The 17375-nt window shown below is 39.1% G+C and overlaps 1 long non-coding RNA gene and 1 pseudogene across 2 annotated transcripts; both read right to left on the bottom strand.

Annotated features, from left to right (window-relative positions):
• Positions 1-605: 605 nt before the first annotated feature.
• Positions 606-17181, bottom strand: LOC308408775 (interferon-induced very large GTPase 1-like; annotated as a pseudogene). The gene is made up of 6 exons: positions 17072-17181; positions 10969-11073; positions 10160-10753; positions 5585-5637; positions 2144-5477; positions 606-1992 (listed from the first exon to the last, which is right to left on the bottom strand). The product of its transcript is annotated as an interferon-induced very large GTPase 1-like (transcript).
• On the bottom strand, positions 14513-16696 carry LOC308409069. Its single transcript, XR_013973928.1, has 4 exons — positions 16555-16696; positions 16064-16219; positions 15519-15611; positions 14513-15229 (listed from the first exon to the last, which is right to left on the bottom strand). It is a non-coding gene; the product is annotated as an uncharacterized lncRNA (long non-coding RNA).
• Positions 17182-17375: the final 194 nt, after the last annotated feature.

The raw sequence follows: 17375 nt of genomic DNA, 5'->3' as shown, positions 1-17375 counted from the left end.
TCAGTCTGGATAACTAGTTTTAAATGTACCAACTAGGTAAACAAAACAAATCAGCCTTAAATCTGTGAATGAATTTTCATGTAATATAAAAAAACAGTTGTGTTTCTCTAACTGTGATTAGACCAACTGAGAATCAATATATGAGGATCAATATATGTCATTATTTAAACATGATGACAAAAACACATTACAGAAAATCAATTTGAAACAAATTCAGATGACTGAGAATATATTATTATTATTAATATTATTATTGTATGTGAAAGACAAAAAAAGGAATGAAGAATTATAATTTTACATGATCTATAACAACCTGAACAAAAGAACCTGAAAAGAAAAAAGTAAAATCAAGTTATTTGTTCCAGTATAATCCATAGAGAAAGTATTTATTGTAAAAGAACATATTAATAATAGTTACTTTTAAATGTTAAGCCATTATCACATTAAAAAACAGTATAATCTCAGACACTACTTCTGCTTCCCTGTAGCAATGCTGTCATCTCTACAAGCCCTGCACTTTTACTTATGACACTAAAAACTCTACTCATTTGAGTAATGAGTTACAATGTGAAACCAAAACTGAAGGGTTTTGTTTCTCTGATGCTTTAACACATTTCATCCAGACTTTTAATAGCTTCATCCTTAGGGATTTTTTTCCACTCACTAGGAATCTCTCCTCTTCCCTGGAATTTGTACTTATAGTACCCTTCCAGCTGATTTTGAAATCGACACACAAACCACTTCCAGTACGCCAGCTTAGACTCATCAGGGATGATTCTCCAGTTAGCATACTCTGGACCAGCAGTTCTGTACAGTTTATAGGGAACAGATTTCTCTGAATTATGATGAGGATAAAATCTGCCATCACTTGCAACATTTGTTGTGCAAAAATTGACGCTGAATTCCACTGTGCCTCTTTTGTGCCATCCTTTGATTCCAGAGAGTCGATGAAAAGGGACGCTGTGGTCATCAGGACTGTGACCTTCAATGGTGTTGGTACAAACAGCTGCACAGAAGGGACACGTTACCCAGCAGCACTTACACAGCTGATCAATGAGGATTTCATCAGGTTTTAACCTGGATTCCTTCAGTTTCCCCAAAGAGAGGCTGCTAGTTTGCTCAATGATGGAATCGAGTCTTTTCTTTATCTCTTCCTTCAGAAACTCAAAATCATTGATGTCACTGAAGTTTTGAGAAGAAATGGTATGAAGAGTTAACTCATCTTTTAGCAAACTAGAAAATTCCTTCAGCCACATCTTTATGTCTCCTCCCTGACTTTGGACATTCTGTGTTGCTGTAGATAAAGCTTGACTCATCAGTGAGTTGACATCATCAACATTTTTCTTGAGTATATTCACAGTTTTATCTCTGTGATCTATGAAGATGTATTTCTCTACTTCTGCTTTTATAAAAGCTTTTGTTTGTCTCCTTGGATTTCTGATGTAGGTGATGAAATCATTAAAGTTTTCATTCTCAGCGAGTGACTTCAGCACATGTTTCTCCAAGTTCAGCCTGTTCCCATTGAATGCTGGGAAATTACACCTCATCTCTCCAGCCAGACCAATGGCAGTCCTGTTACAGACAGCCTCAACAGTGGAAGCTTTCAACCTTTCACAGATCAATTCTGCAAGCACAACAGCAGATGAGTTTCCTTTGCAAAAGCTTCTAAAGACTGTGTAAAACTGTGTTTTCTTGCTTTCTAAATAAGTCAGTGCATCTGTGTTCATTTTAAATTTCTTCTGGGAGTCTAGAAGCCAACTCTCTGCTCTGTCAAACACATACAGTATGAGATCGACTGTAAACTCCTTTTTCAAATTATATATCATTGGGAAATTCTTCACTTCTTCTTTTACGTTTTTGGCCACCTCGTGCAAGTGAGTTTGTGTGTAGCCTCTTGTAGCCACAGGTTTGTCTTTAATTGCATCAAGTGACTGTTTGTCAGCTTTGTCAATAAGCAGTCTGATCTCTTGCTGTTCATTCCAGGATAAAGCACTGTGTGATTTATGTTGTTTTTGTTTTGTTTTTGAATTGTATCTAAATGTCTTTTTTATATATTCCAAAGCATTTCTGACAGGTCCTGAAACATGTTCTTCTGGTCTACTTGTGTGATTGTTATCCTCCTCAATATCTTGAGTTGATTCACTTGTGTCAGAGAGATTTCCTTTCTTTGGAAGGATGACATAATCTGTATAATCTCCAAGCCTTGACATATCCTTGTATCTGCCATTTTGTTTGCGTTCATTTATCAGAGTCTCTTCAAAACCAAGTTCTTTAAGGATAATAAACTGATCTTCTTTCAAGTTGATGTCTTCAACAGGTTTAGTATCTGCTGTCAATTCAGTGACCCAGTCACTCCAAACAGAGCTGAACTGTTGGTTTAGCTCTTCTTCATCTTTGGCCTTATCCTTCAGCTGCTGAGCGAGCTCTTTGCTCTTCTGTAGCAGCTTGTCCTCAAACTCTTTTTTCTTATCATCCAGCTTTTTACGAGCCTCCTTTTGTTGAATAACTTCATCCAGTTTTCTTTTCACTGTGCTCTCCTGTTCATCACAAAAGTCTTTAATTTTGGTTTCAAATCGGCCTCTCCATTGAGCCAAGATTTCTTTGTCTTTGTCCTCCTCAAAGTATGTTGTCATTTCCGTTTGGATTGTTTCATGTGTTTCATGTGATTCTTTTTTAAGATAGTTTGCTTCGACCTTGTCAAGATTTCCATTTTCAATTCTGTTATGAAGTTGGTTTTCAATGGTCAACATGTTGCTCCTCAGGGCCCAGGTCCAGTTTGCGTACTGGTCCTCCAGTTTTCTGTATGCTGCAATTTCAAGTGTGTTTTTAAAACTGAAAACAAAGTTTTCATTGAGGAGGGCACTCCACAGGTCCTGGACTTTGTTTTTGAATTGTGTGAGAGTGATCCCAGCAGACTGTGAAGCTTTAGAGAGGATGGTGTTCTTCACTTCTTGGATGCTCTCACTATAACCTGGATTAGGAGGAGCCATGGGTGGACTGCCCTCCCATAGCTGGGCACAGTATTTTACATCTTTTTGGACATCAAACTCAATGATGTCACTGAAGCACTCTGCACTGGAAAACTCCTCTTCAGCTGCTAGTTTGGTCATCTGGTCCAGTTTTTCTAGCAGGCGTCTCTTTCCTTCCATGTTTTTCTCTGCTGCTGCGACATCTGTAACATTCTGGTGAACAAACACACAACTGGGAGAAAGGTTAACTTTCTTCATCCTCATAAAAGCCTGAACAACAATCTGCAGGATGTCCTGCATCTCAGATGGATTCTCTCCAAAGATGTTGATCAGTGTCAGGTTTCCCAGACCAACAACAAATGTTGCCAGTTCGTTGTCATGGTGAAGAGTGGTGTTACCTTCCAGCTCAAGAGCACGTAGTCCTTCAGTGTCCACCACTAGAAGATAGTCAAACTTCAAGTCTTTCTTCATCTCCTCTGATACTTTGAGCATCTGCATGAAGACACCTTTGGTGCACCTGCCTGCACTCACTGCAAACTGCAACCCAAACATGGTGTTCAGCATTGTCGATTTTCCACTGCTTTGTACGCCCAAAACTGACAACACAAAAACTGTCTGGTCCCCCAGTTTCTTGATGACTTCCTCTAAAAGACTGGAGATCCATGTTAAAGGCACGTGACCTGCATCACCATCCATCAGCTCCATCGGGTGTCCTGATATCATCAGCTGTGCAGCCAGCTCAGGGTATTTAGACCAGTCAGTGTGTCTGCTCTCTCCTTCTATTGCTCTATGAGCTTCATAGATCTGTCCCATTTCTCTGAAAATGTGCTCCAAACCAAAAGTTGCAGACTGCAGTTTTCTGGAAATTTCTTCAAGCTCAGTTTGTTTTATTGATAACACATCTGATTTATTGCATTTGTTCTTTAAAGCCAAGACCTCAGACCATTTTTTATCATAACTTTGGAGAACTGAGGAAAGCTCATCTGTGGAGAGATCATCTATTAATATCTGAATCCATTTCAGAAAATACTGTTTGTCTGTCAGTGGCAAAGATGAGAGACTTTAAATGAACAATTCCATCAGTTTACTGCAGGAAGCAGCGCATTGTTTCTGGCGTATGTTCATCAGTTGTTGTTGCTTTTTACATTTCTCATTTTCGATGTCTCCTCTGAGATGATACAGTTCTTTGTGTATTTTGCTCCACTGATGCCACAGATCACCTCGATAAGGAAGGAATTCATCTTTCAGCTTTGAGACATCCATGTTATTCTTTTTAATCAAATCCATTATTATCATAGCAGCAGATTTCCCTCTTTGACAGGCTGGGACGCTTTCATCCACTCTGATTCCAGAGACCTCAGCCATCATTTCAAGCTGGAAAGATGGTTTCAAGCTGGATCCATCTACAGATAAAACTTCTCTAATGATTTGTTTCAGTTCTTCAGATACATCTGACTGGCTTCTGTCCTTGAGACCTATGATGTATTGTCCAGTTGTTGTCTTTACAACATCACAGTCATCAACACAGAGACAAATGAGAGGTTTGCGAGATTTAAAAAGACCTGATATAAATGATTGACTTTCTTCATGCTTTTGCAGAGAAGCAAAAAGAATAATATTGATGGAAGATTTTTCAATCAGTATGTCGCGCCGTTTTTCAGTCAACAGAGCATCACCATGAAGATTACAAAAGGCAATGCAGTCATTGAAGGCATCATTGGGTTTTCCAGCAGGACAGTACCAGGCAATCTCTGCCACACCATCCATCAGATAACGAGACTTGGTGCTTCCTGGACAGTTTCTGTGGAAGAAGGTGCTGTGACGGTCGTTGATCAAAGTGTTCATCAGCTGAGATTTAGACACTGACAGAGAACCCAGGCGGAAAAATGACACCAAGGGTGTCTGAGCTTTGCACACTGGAACACTCTTCATAGTGACGATGTTTGAGCCGTCTTCAGTTACCTTCCAGGTTTTTGTTATTTGTTTGAAAGTCCACAGAGGACACTCGATCTCCATTGTGACTGGGTCAGGGACAAGCAATGGTAAGGCATACTGACACTGAGACAGCTTTGTAATCATCATCTGTTTAAGGAAGCTGTCTGAGCAGTGAAATACTGCCATCTGAACATCCATTGGATGCAAATGAGTTTGTTCTGTCTCATGTGTGCCTGCACCCATTCTTAATAAAGCCCCCAAATTACTGAAATCTTCCTCAGTTATGTCAATCACCTGAACAGGTTTTGGATGGTTCCCCTCTGTCTGACTGTCTGATTTTACAGGAATGTATCTGACTCTGTAGTCTAACATCATCAGCCTGTGAAGAAACATCTGAGCTAGATCTTTCTCAGATGTCACATGGTTCTGTTTCACAGGTGAATGTATCTGAAGAAAATCTGCTGGTGGAAACTTATCTTGAAATTTGTCTTGAAGGTGAAGTCTGCCAAGCAGTATCTCGGTTTGTTTTTGACATGAGTTCTTCTTTTTGATTTCTCCAGAAACCTTCACTGGCTGCAGAAAATAAGCAAATAAATATGTACTCTATGTAAAGAAATTATAATGTTATATAGTGTAGTAAAGTAAAATGTCCTATATGAAAAAAATGATGACTTTCTTACCTCCTTGTTTCCACTGATGTTCTCCTTTACACTCACCTCCTCATCTGAAGTTCCTACAGTTTAAAGTGGAACCAAAAAGTCAAATCAATGAAAGTAATACACTTATTAATACAAGTAATACAATAATACAATTCTCTAGTTTTTGCTGCAAAGCTTTCAAACTTGTTCTTTGGGACTTTGTAGTATAGTGGTTAACACATTTTCCTAACACACAAACAATCTCTGGTTGGAGACAGGGAGGAGACATAAAACCTTGGGTGGGGTTGTATCAGGAAGGGCACCCAGTGTGAAATTTCTGCCAAATCAAATATATGAATCCATCTGCTCTGGTGACCTCTTGTAAATAAAGAGGCCTTGCCACACCTAACCAACTATAAGATCAATCTCGGAGCTGCGGATGGTGACCTGCAGCTGGCAGAGGAGCTGAATATCTTCTTCGCCCGCTTTGAGACCATGGTACCGGAGGTATTGGAGCCACAGCAGCAACACGCCACCCATAGCAGCACCCCCCTCACCCTGGAAGAGCACGAGGTGAGGTGCATGCTGCAGGCTGTTAACCCGAGGAAGGCGGCGGGTCCTGATGGTGTGCCAGGTCGAATATTGAGGGATTGTGCAGAACAGCTGGCTGGGATCTTCACCAGGATCTTCAACAAATCCCTCGCACAGGCGACTGTCCCACTCTGCCTGAAGTCCTCCACCATAGTCCCCTTGCCTAAGAAGCCCCACATCACCGGCCTGAACGACTACAGACCGGTGGCACTCACCCCAGTGGTGATGAAATGCTTTGAGAAGCTGGTCCGCAGACACATCACAGCAGCCCTGCCCCGCAGCCTAGATCCACACCAGTTTGCCTACAGAGCAAACCGGTCCACGGAAGATGCTGTAGCCACAGCACTCCATGCTGCATTAACACACCTGGAAGAGCATGGTAGCTATGTGCGGATGCTCTTCGTGGATTACTGCTCAGCTTTTAACACCATCCTTCCACACAAACTGGTGGCCAAGCTACAAGACCTGGGGCTTCCATACAGCACCTGCATGTGGATCAATAGCTTCCTCTCGGGCCGTAGACAGAGAGTCAGAGTTGGCCATCACACATCCTCAGCCCTGAGTCTCAGCACTGGCTCACCCCAGGGCTGTGTGCTCAGTCCACTGCTCTACTCTCTCTACACACACGACTGCACTCCTCGCCACCACAGCAACATCTTTGTGAAATTTGCAGACGACACCACAGTGGTGGGGCTCATTTCCAAGGGAGACGAGTCTACGTACAGAGACGAGGTGGAGCAGCTGACGTCATGGTGTAAGGCCAATAACCTCCTCCTCAACACTTCAAAAACCAAAGAACTCATAATAGACTTCAGAAGGAAAAAGGCAGAGATCCAACCACTATTCATTAATGGGGACTGTGTAGAAAGGGTGGCAAGCTTCTGCTTCCTGGGAGTCAATATAGAGGAGAACCTTTCCTGCAGTGTGAACGCCTCCGAGCTGCTGAAAAAGGCCCAACAGAGAGTGTACTTCCAGAGAATTCTCAGGAGGAATAACATCACACAGAGACTGCTGGTGTCCTTCTACAGAGCCACCATTGACAGTGTTCTAACTTACTGCATATGTATTTGGTACACTAGCTGCACAGGGGCTCAGAGGAAAGCACTCCAAGGGATCATTAACACCGCCCAAAAGATCACTGGCTGCCCTCTCCCCACACTGGAAGTTCTACACAACGTCCACTGTTTTAAAAAGGCCCAAAACATCATAAAAGACACCTCACATCCTGGCCACTCCCTGTTTGAACTGTTGCCCTCAGGCAGACAGTACAGGGCAATCAGTGCAAGGACTAATAGACTCAAACACAGCTGTTATCCAACTGCAATAACACATCTGAATACTACAAAAAAAATGTCCATCACACCACTCTTGTGTTAATCTATGCACGGTCTGAAGCATGTGTGTGGGAATGTATGTGAATGTTTTACTGTTACGTCTTATTAATATTTTAAGTATTCTATCTATTTTATTTATTGAATTTTATTGTTTTATTTATATTTTGATATTGCTAGGGATGATGCAATGATCGGGGACCATTCTTAATTTCATTGTTCTTGTGACAATGACAATAAAGTTTCTGATTCTGATTCTGAGGAGCAGCTGACATAAGTATTTTGTCACCATTTCCATTTTTGGCTTATTCCTATTAATATAAAATCCAATTTTCATTAAAATGTTACCCTTTAGTGGTTGCAGATGGTTGTGGAGGACCTGAGCTTTGATGGCACAAAGCAATTTTAAAGCTTTTGAGCATCGATTAGGGCATGTCCATTGGGCGACAGTGAATTTCAATCCTTTGCCACAGCATAAAAAGTGATTACAACTCAATTATACATTTCCTGAGCTGTCAAAAATTTCACACAGTTGATCAGCATACAAGTCTTAAAATAATTATTTTACAATCCAAGATCAAGGCAACCAGTCACTGCTCATTTCATATGCACATTTTCAGTGGTAAAGGCATGATATATTGTTTTAGTAACTAGAAATTGGCCAGGCAAACACCACAGAGGCATCATACAGGAAATGCCATAATTATGTGTTTACCCCCTAATACTTGTATGTTATTTTGGTTTAAATTTGTTTGAATAGTTCAATTTAAAACACACAAACAGATGAACTGAATTTCATAATTTGATATTTGTGTATTGTAGTTTACAATAAACCAAAATGAAAGTCATTAAAGTCAATGTTTAGTATGTTTGTTGTGTGTAGTTAGTGTGTTGTGTAGTTGATTGTTTTTTTTTGCTGTGTAAACGCAGTCTCCAGGTGGAAAACAGGACGTGTGATACTGTTAGGATGCCTGGGTTGTTGACCCAGAGTTTTGAGTTTATTATATTATTTATTATTTCTAGTCTTTGGTTTCTTTGTTACAGTTCTGTCTTATGGTTTATGTCTCTGTGTAATCCTTAGTTGCTGTCTCCCCTGTCTGCTATATCCCCGTGTCCAGTCAGTGTCTGTGTCTGCCCTGGTCCCACGTCTCTGTTCCCTCTGTAGTGCCTGCCTGTGAGTCTGTGTCTGTAAGTTCAATCTGTGTTATGTTTCCTGTTTTACTTTGAAAGTCTGTGTCTCATGTAAATGCGTCTGGTTGTGCTTCCTTTGTCTCGTTAGGCTTGATTTGACCCAGCTGTGTTTCCCTCCTGTTACTCATTCCCTGATTGCTCCCTCTGTGTATTTAAGCCCTGTGTTTCAGTTTGTCGGTGTTGTGATCTACCCTTATCTAGCTGTGTGTTCTGTTGGCGTAAGTTCACCTTGGAGTCTCAGTTTTGTTACTTTTTGGAGTTTAGCAATAAATTTGAGTTACTTTCTGTCTCCGGAGACGGCACTTTGGGTCCTTTTCCTGTCTGCACACAGCCGTTTCATAACAGATACACGCCCTGCAAGTATCAGGGTATTGATGTTCTCCTTTATCTTATCGTGGACAGAAATATTTTTTTTGAGTGGAACAAATAATTTGTGTAGCATCTTATTTGATGCAGAACACCTGATTGTTCTGTGAATAGTTTGAAATGCTTATAAAAAAATCCCGGCCTTGGATGCATTTTTAGGTAAATAGCTGCAATAGCTTTGTTTATTGCACAACTGTTACTAACTCAATTACTTTTTTGAAGAAGTAACAACTATAACTAATTACTTTTCCAAAGTAACTTGCCCAACACTGCTTATTATTATTACTGACTCCTTTAAAAAGCAGCTGAAGACATTTTTATACAAACGGGCTTTTAATTAATTTTAACTTGTATGTCTGATCTTACTGTAAAGCACTTTGTGATTTTTATCTGTGAAATGTGCTATATAAATAAATTTTACTTACTTACTTTTACTTATTTTGTCTTTATTAACCTTCTTGCATGAAATAACCTACTCTTAAACTAACAACCAAATTTCAGATGAAACAAACTGAATATTTGCTATCCTCGTTTGGAAAAAAAGGGGAGCAGCAATAATACTGATCAAAACACGAATAAGCTAATGTATTTTGTGTCTCCATGATCATATCAAAATGAGTGGTAATATTACAATTTAAGCCCATCTAGCTCCCAGACATCAATGTGGCAGTTAAGACACATGAGAGAAGCCTGATGAAGAATCATTATGTTCTTCCAAATGCATCTGTACGTAGAGAGGAGGCAGGTATCTCAAATGAAAGAATGAAAAGAAGTGGTATGTATGAAGATGGTCTGATAGACAACTTTATGCTCAGTTAATACATAACTACAACAATGTGAATTTGTCACTGGGGTGAAACAGCCTCAGAAACAAATAACTCTCATTTGTGTGTAGACATAGGCAGATGGGTAACCACTATTTAAACAAACACCACTACACCTCTGCGTTTAATATTTTCTGGACAGAAACCCTCACAACTTTTGCACAAATCTATCAAATGAATAAAATTTTGGTTACAAGGACAATTCTAAAGATAAATGTCACCGAATTCATTGTATATAATCAAATTAAGATTCACAGGTTAGCCCACTGCTGAGTGCAAGAGTTTGTTTGCCTAAAACACAGACAGGCAGGTACCTCTTTCGTTTGTTGAGTTTTTCCTTTCTTCTTTGTGGGATTTGTCCTCCAGGTGTCCTTCTTGGTCTTTATCTTCAGCACACATCAGTCCAGTGTAGCTTTGTGGATCATTTTCAGAGACCATGACATTTATTTTTTCTAACAAATTTGCTACCTGTTTTTCATCCATCATATTTCTGTTACATGTGTGGAACCTCTTTTCATTAAACTCTGTGTTAGTTTTCAGCTCTTTTAATGCACTTTCACATGTTTCACATGTTTCACCTGTTTCGTGAGTTACCACTGTGATTAAATAAGAAAGTGCTCCAATCCCAAACGTTCTCTCTAACCACTGCACTCCTGAGCTGTACTGGCTGCTATGCAGAGTGTTGGGTAATAGTAAGACAAAGGCATGAACTCCCTGATTTAAAGGGATTTTCTTTGTTTGTAGACCGAGCATGTTAATGACACAGACATGTTGACCACACAGATTATACAGATTGGAGGAAAATGGTTCCACATTTGTTTGGTCGTCATGGTCAAGAAAAATGTTCTTTGGTCCGATCTCAGTGGAATCTGGGTCACCAATTAGTACAAGTGTGAGATCGGGAGCCACTGAAGAAAAAGAACAACATGTTACAATACAGACATCACTAAAACCACAGTGAATGATTACTTTGTGATTTTAATGAACAGTAACTAAATATTAAGAATAAAGAATAAATTAAATTTAAATAATTAAAGAGGTAAATGCTTCACTGTGTTTAAACTCAAATCAGATGCATACTCTAAATAGGTCTGACTATAACACTATAATATGATCACACTACCTCTCTCACTGATGGGAGGTGTTTCAGACGTGTTTTCAGACTCTCCTCCTGTGCTGTCGTTGTTCTGCTCTGCAGCTGCGTTATCTTGATCCTCCATCTCATCAGCTTCTCATTTTACTGAAGGTCTGTGTATCATATATGCATTCAGTTTATCACAGATGAAAGTACAAAAAGACAACTATTTATTTGTCCCCTGTGTGCAGCATAAAATCACTACACTTTATCAGGTACAAACATGGACCTGCTCTTTAATAACATGACAGCAACTCAAAACATTTAGGCACGTAGACATGGTCAGAATGACCGGCTGAAGTTCAAACTGAGCCTCAGAATTAGGGATGGGTATCGTTTAGGTTTTATCCGATACCGGTGCCAAACCGGTACTTTTGAAACAGTGCCGGTGCTCAAAGCGGTGCTTAAAGAATGGAGAACACAAAATTAGGGGATGTTGCTAACCCCGGGTCCGATAACAGGCACCACACCCGCAGTAGATGTGCACGGTGTGAGGTCTCGCAGCAAGCTATCAAATATGGCGCATTTTTCGGCTTTTAAAAAAAACGCTATGCGTCGCCAGGTGTTTCATCGGATTTGAGATGTTACCTCCTTTGACAGTATCACAGTATCAGCTTAAAGCACTTGTTGCAGGCTGCTGAGTTTGCATATTTTGCTGTGAAGTACAGCCAGACTTTTGACCGCTTCCTCTTGGGCATTTTTAATCTGTAGCTCTGCTCTAAAAGAACGTACGTACCTGGACCCGCCTACTATCCTCGGAGACGTAAAAGGATTGGCTAGAATCTAAAGTGTATCACAGCTCAGGAAAAAAAAAAGCACCGAAATAAAGCACCGAAATGTGCGCTGCTTTTCGGTCTGGTTACTACCGTATATGTCAGAACCGATACCGGTACCCATCCCTACTCAGAATTGATAAGAAAACTCATTTATAAATTTCGAATGTGGCGTGATCTACTGGGATTTCCCATGATTTTCTCCAGTATTTACAGAGAATTCAATTCTGTTCAATTTTATTTACATAGTGCAAAATCACAACAGCAGTTGACTCAAACTGCTTATGGTCGAAAAAATTAAAAATATCATAGCAGCATTTCTCTGGGTGATAACCACTCGTGTCAGAAGAAAATGGGTAGACTGCTATAAGCTGATAGGAAGACTCAACTCAAAATATTTATCTCAATCGATTTGTCTGTGAAGGTTCTCAGTCATCCAGGTCATCGTAGTCAAAGGAGCTTGCAAAGAAAAGCGTCTGGATTTCTTTAAGTTGCTTGAAGACGTTTCACCTCTTATCCGAGAAGCTTCTTCAGTTCTAAGGTCAAATGGCAGAGAGTCCCAGATTTATACCTAGGTGATTAGAGGATCATCAGGGGGTCCTTTTGTCCCTCTTTGGGGGGAAAGTCCCACTCTTTTAATTCTATGTTGTTGTACTTTTTCAACATGTTCAAAATAAAGATTCAATCAATCAATCATATATTTGTAGTGTCTGTTTTGCAAGGAGGATTAACAAAAAGTATTTCAGCTGAGCTCAACATTAAACATCTCCCATGATAATCCAGAATAACACTGGTGTTTTCTTCATGTTGAATGAGTACTTTTAATTTTGAAACTTTAAAAATGATTTTTTTGTCAGGGTCCTGGGACTGGGCGACCCAGGATCCCTGGGCAGTCATGGACCTGCGTATTATTATTATGTATTTTTGGTGTCGTTTCTCCTTCTCTGTGCGTGTACATATGTGTGTTTCTCTGTGTTGTGTTAGTCTGTGTCCCACTCATATGTTTAGGCGAGGTATGGGTGTGTATGTCTGCGGGTGTGCCTGGAGGATGGAGCTCGGCCACCTGCAGGCCTGAGGGGTGTGGCCCTGCGGAGGGACTGGCCACACCCGAAGCCACACACCTGCCGCTGATCAGGGCTCGTCGGGGGAGCTACTTAGGAGAGACTTGGAGCTCCCACCGACGCGGGATCATTGAGTTATCTTACCAAGTCAGTGTGTGTTAGCGTAGGTCTGTGCTGTGCGTATATGTGCTGGTTAGTGTTGACGGCTGCGTCTCTGGTTTCCCTACACACTCAAAAAAATGAAACGTTGACTTTAATTAAAATTATTTTGTCAACAGGTTCCACGAAATTGAATTATGTTAGTTTAAAGCAAAAATCTTTAGTTCATCTAATTTAAAAAAAAAACTACTTAAGATTAACAAGACATATTTAAGACTAACTAAATCAAGTTATGTTGTATGAACAAAGATGATATATTTTCAGGTTAGATAGTTTAGATTAGTTACTTCAACACATTTCTTATTTGTGGCAGTAAAATGTTAAATTTAAGTTAGATTAATTCAAATATTATATTTTCAGCCACCTTGTGCTTTATTAATTAGTTTTACATAAATCTATTTTGTCAACAGGTTCCACACAAATGAATTAAGTACATCCAACTTATTTTTTAAAATTTCTTTTATTGCCAACACATTCAGTGAGCATTTGTGTAAACCCAGTCCAAAATAAAACACAACAGCTCATTAGGGTTAGTAATTAACAGTATGTAGACAGATGCAACATCAAGACTTTAAATTAAATGTCTGTATCTACCAGAAATAGAAGAGAGAAAAAAAAAAACGCATTGAAGATCACATAACACATTGATAAGATGACACTTGAGTTATGCACATGTGATGCTAGTAAGGTCTGTGAGTGTTTTTTTCTTTTAGTGTCTAAAATGGATAGCAAAGTTGCTATTTGCAATGATTGCTTAGGGTCAGTCCAGTAACACAATGCCAATGAAGTGCTTTCCTTTAACAATGCAAAGTGAAGTGTCCACCTCAACAGCCACAATTTAAAAAAAATTTATGTAACAACAACAACAACAACAACAACAACAACAATAATAATAATCATAATAATAATAATAATAATAATAATAAATAGTCCACTGATATTAGCAATCAAAGAAAATTACATCACCATCCCAAATAAAACTTTAACAAAACATGCCAACATTATGGTCTAACAATAAAACAGCTTGTCAGCGTTCAGTTTTTTTGCAACAGCACAGCAGTAACCATTTAACACTTGCCACTGTCAACATTTATTTTACCAGTGTTTGGGCAAAAAACTTCAGATGTAAACATTTTAACATGGAAACAATTGTTCGTCTTTAAAAGTCCACAAAATATACATTCATCCTGCATTCCCAACTTGGATGATCTGATATCCTCGTGTTGGTGTTGTTCCCAGACCATCATGAAAATGTTGTCACATTGTTGTGACGTTATTCTTTTGCGCGCCAAGCCATTCGTGCATTTATGAAATTCCAATGTTGCAAGGACAATATCAATTCTGCTTACTGTTTATTAAAGGGTTACGGTTAGGGTTAGGGTCAGTTGATCGGCGGACAGAGGCGGTTTCACGCAGCTTAAGTACAGTTTTTTGTTTTACGCCGGTTTTTCCCGAAGTCGCAAAAGTATGACGTCATAACATTCTGATTGGTCACTTGCAATGTTGATCCTGGAACAACATTTAGTATGATGATCTGGGAACAACACCAACACGAGGATATCAGATCAACCTCCTAACTTACCCTTATTTTTAGTATGTATTGCAATTACCTTTACAATGCACACAATGTAACACAAACTGAATATGAACATATTTCCACCTCATAACAATATGCCTTGAACGCTAATATACACACCACCCTTCAACATTTCTGGTGCAGTATCATCTCTCAATTAAATCCTTTAAATCTCAATACTTTTGATTGTCTCTTACTAGCCCCCCACAACAGTAAAATCTCTCAAATTGTAGTAGTTTACAAACTTTTCAAAATGTTCTAAATTTCTCTTAAATGTAATTTTCCCTTTATCTGTCATTTACAAATTACCATTTTATTCCCATTCAGCCTCCGAAAAACTTCTGTCCATCTGACAGAACATTCATCATCCAAATTAAAGGTTGGCTTATTCATTCAGTGTATTCTTGAGCAACTGTACCTTGGTCAAGAGTATGCTGACATACAGATGAAGGAAGAGCTTCTGAAGTACTTCAAAGAAAGCTTTCAGTCTTGAGGTTAACTGAGATTCAGTGCATATATCCCACCCATTAAGAGTGCACATGCAGAGGCCAGGTCTTCCAGGTCATGCAGGACACACTAGATGGTTATACCCACATCGGCTGGAGGAGTGCTGGCATCAGCTCTTTCGATGGTAAAGATAGCAAGGGTAATTTGTTCCAGCTCCCTCTGAACAGCTGTAGCTTAGACACAAAAACATAGAAAAATGGCATCCAGTTTTAAAAAAAGAAAGAAAAAGGGCCAAAGCTACCCTTTAATGACGTAAACACAATATTAGGAACATGCACCCCAGTGTGCCACTATTTCAGACTACAGATTCAACGATAAATATAAATAGTTTGGGTATACAAGAAGATTTCCCAAAACATTTAAACAGGTTCCATGCAAATTACAACAACAACAACATGCAACAACATTAGTTATTCAAAATTTGGTTTAATACAGATAAAAAACTAAACTAAAATTACCAACCAATTATTCTTTGAAGAGGATGCTTGGGTCTTCATTCAGGTAAAAAGGTAGTGCCCTGAGGACACACTCCCTCCCCTTTTCAATAGTTTCCTTCTGTAGAGAGTGGCAGAGATACAGGAAGAGAAAACAGAAGTACTTTAGGATGACAGAAACTCACATTATACGCAAAATGAATGACATATCCACTGCACAGATAGACATGAACACAAGACCAACTAATCATCACATGGACATGAATAGTTAACCTGTTGGGCAGGGTTTCCACCACATTATATATGTCCATAATGGAGGTAAAGACAAACTAATACATCATCTTTTTTGCATTCAAAACATAACATAAAAACATTCACTTCTGGTTTAACCTAAATCAAGGGATCAGATTTTACATATGTTTAGGTAATTTAAATTTTCCAACGTTTTGAGTACCAAACTTTGTCTTGCTTAATATAAATGTAAGTGCACTGTGCAGCTACCATACACTAGCTGTTTAAATTTGAAAATGATCTTATTAGCCATAATATTTTGCTACCAACAGAATAACGCACCTGTGTGGCTGGGGCCAAAGTTTGTCTAATTTTCTTCCCTGCAACGCCTCCTTTTTTCTTGAAGACTTTTATGAGCTGGTCAGTGTATTGGTCAAGTTGTGTAAAAAGCCTTGGAACATGTGCAGCAGTAGTAATCCTCACATATTCTGCTTCCACCTGAAAATATGTCAACAAACACAACATACTGTACTGTATGTACACATATACAAACTAAAACTAATGTAGTAAGACCTCATTAAAGCTATAATTTTAACACAAACATTTACACAAAATGCTAATGGAGCCATTACAGCTTTTATTGTTATTTATCAAGTTCCAAAAAATATTGATCACAGCTGATCTGAAAAGAATTTCATGCCTCAGGCCCTTGAACTGCAACCTTTACAATGGTTCAGATGTGGAGAAGAAATAACAGGGGCATGGGATGGGTCACAAAAGAAAACTTAACTTATAAAACAGTTTTGTTTTTAAAAGTATAACAGTTCACATACCACATACAAGCTCAGCAATACCACATACACCACATCAGTATAGGAGGGAGCAGGTAAAGGCAGGATCTGAGATTTATAAAGTAAAACAAGAAATTCATTACTTAATTTCAAGAAGCAAATTATTGTTTGAATTACAACTAAATAAAATACAGGTTTCTGTCCTAGCTAAGTACTGCAACACTATGTGCTGGCATAACAACTTCAGTGCTCCTTGTCCGTGGAGTTGGAAATTAACATCTAATTTGTTCATTTAACATTTCTCATTAGTGCTGAACATCATTTTCATCCTCTTTAAGGTAAATGTTAAATTTCCCTTGAAAAGGTAACCCAGACCTTCACTTTAGGGATCAGCTGTTAATTTTTTCCTTTAATTTGCTACCCATCATACTCACACAGGCACAGATTTTACCAGGTATATATACACACACACACACACACACACACACACACACACACACACACACACACACACACACACACACACACACACTACTACAGAAATCAATAATAAACTCACCTTTGCTTGTTGTGTGTGGGTTTTTTTTTTCTTATAGTTCTGTCTGTTTTGTGTAGATGCTGCTGCCTTCTTATGAATCCTACCAGATACTGTTCTTTATATAGAGACATCTGTACTATTTAATGATAGGTCTGGCCCTAACAAACTCCTCCCAGCGGCTCTCAATAAATGGCATGTCATATTAGAGGAGTGTACATGAGTTTCAATTGAGTGATATCGAAAGGAAAAGCCAAAGTTGAATGGCTACACCACTTGATTTCCCAGAAACCATGTGACAGGAAAAGATAGGTTTCATTTTCCTGAG

Source organism: Rhamphochromis sp. 'chilingali' (assembly GCF_963969265.1).
Source record: "Rhamphochromis sp. 'chilingali' genome assembly, chromosome: 13".
Lineage (NCBI taxonomy): Eukaryota > Metazoa > Chordata > Actinopteri > Cichliformes > Cichlidae > Rhamphochromis > Rhamphochromis sp. 'chilingali'.
This window is presented reverse-complemented; position numbering and strand designations above follow the sequence as displayed.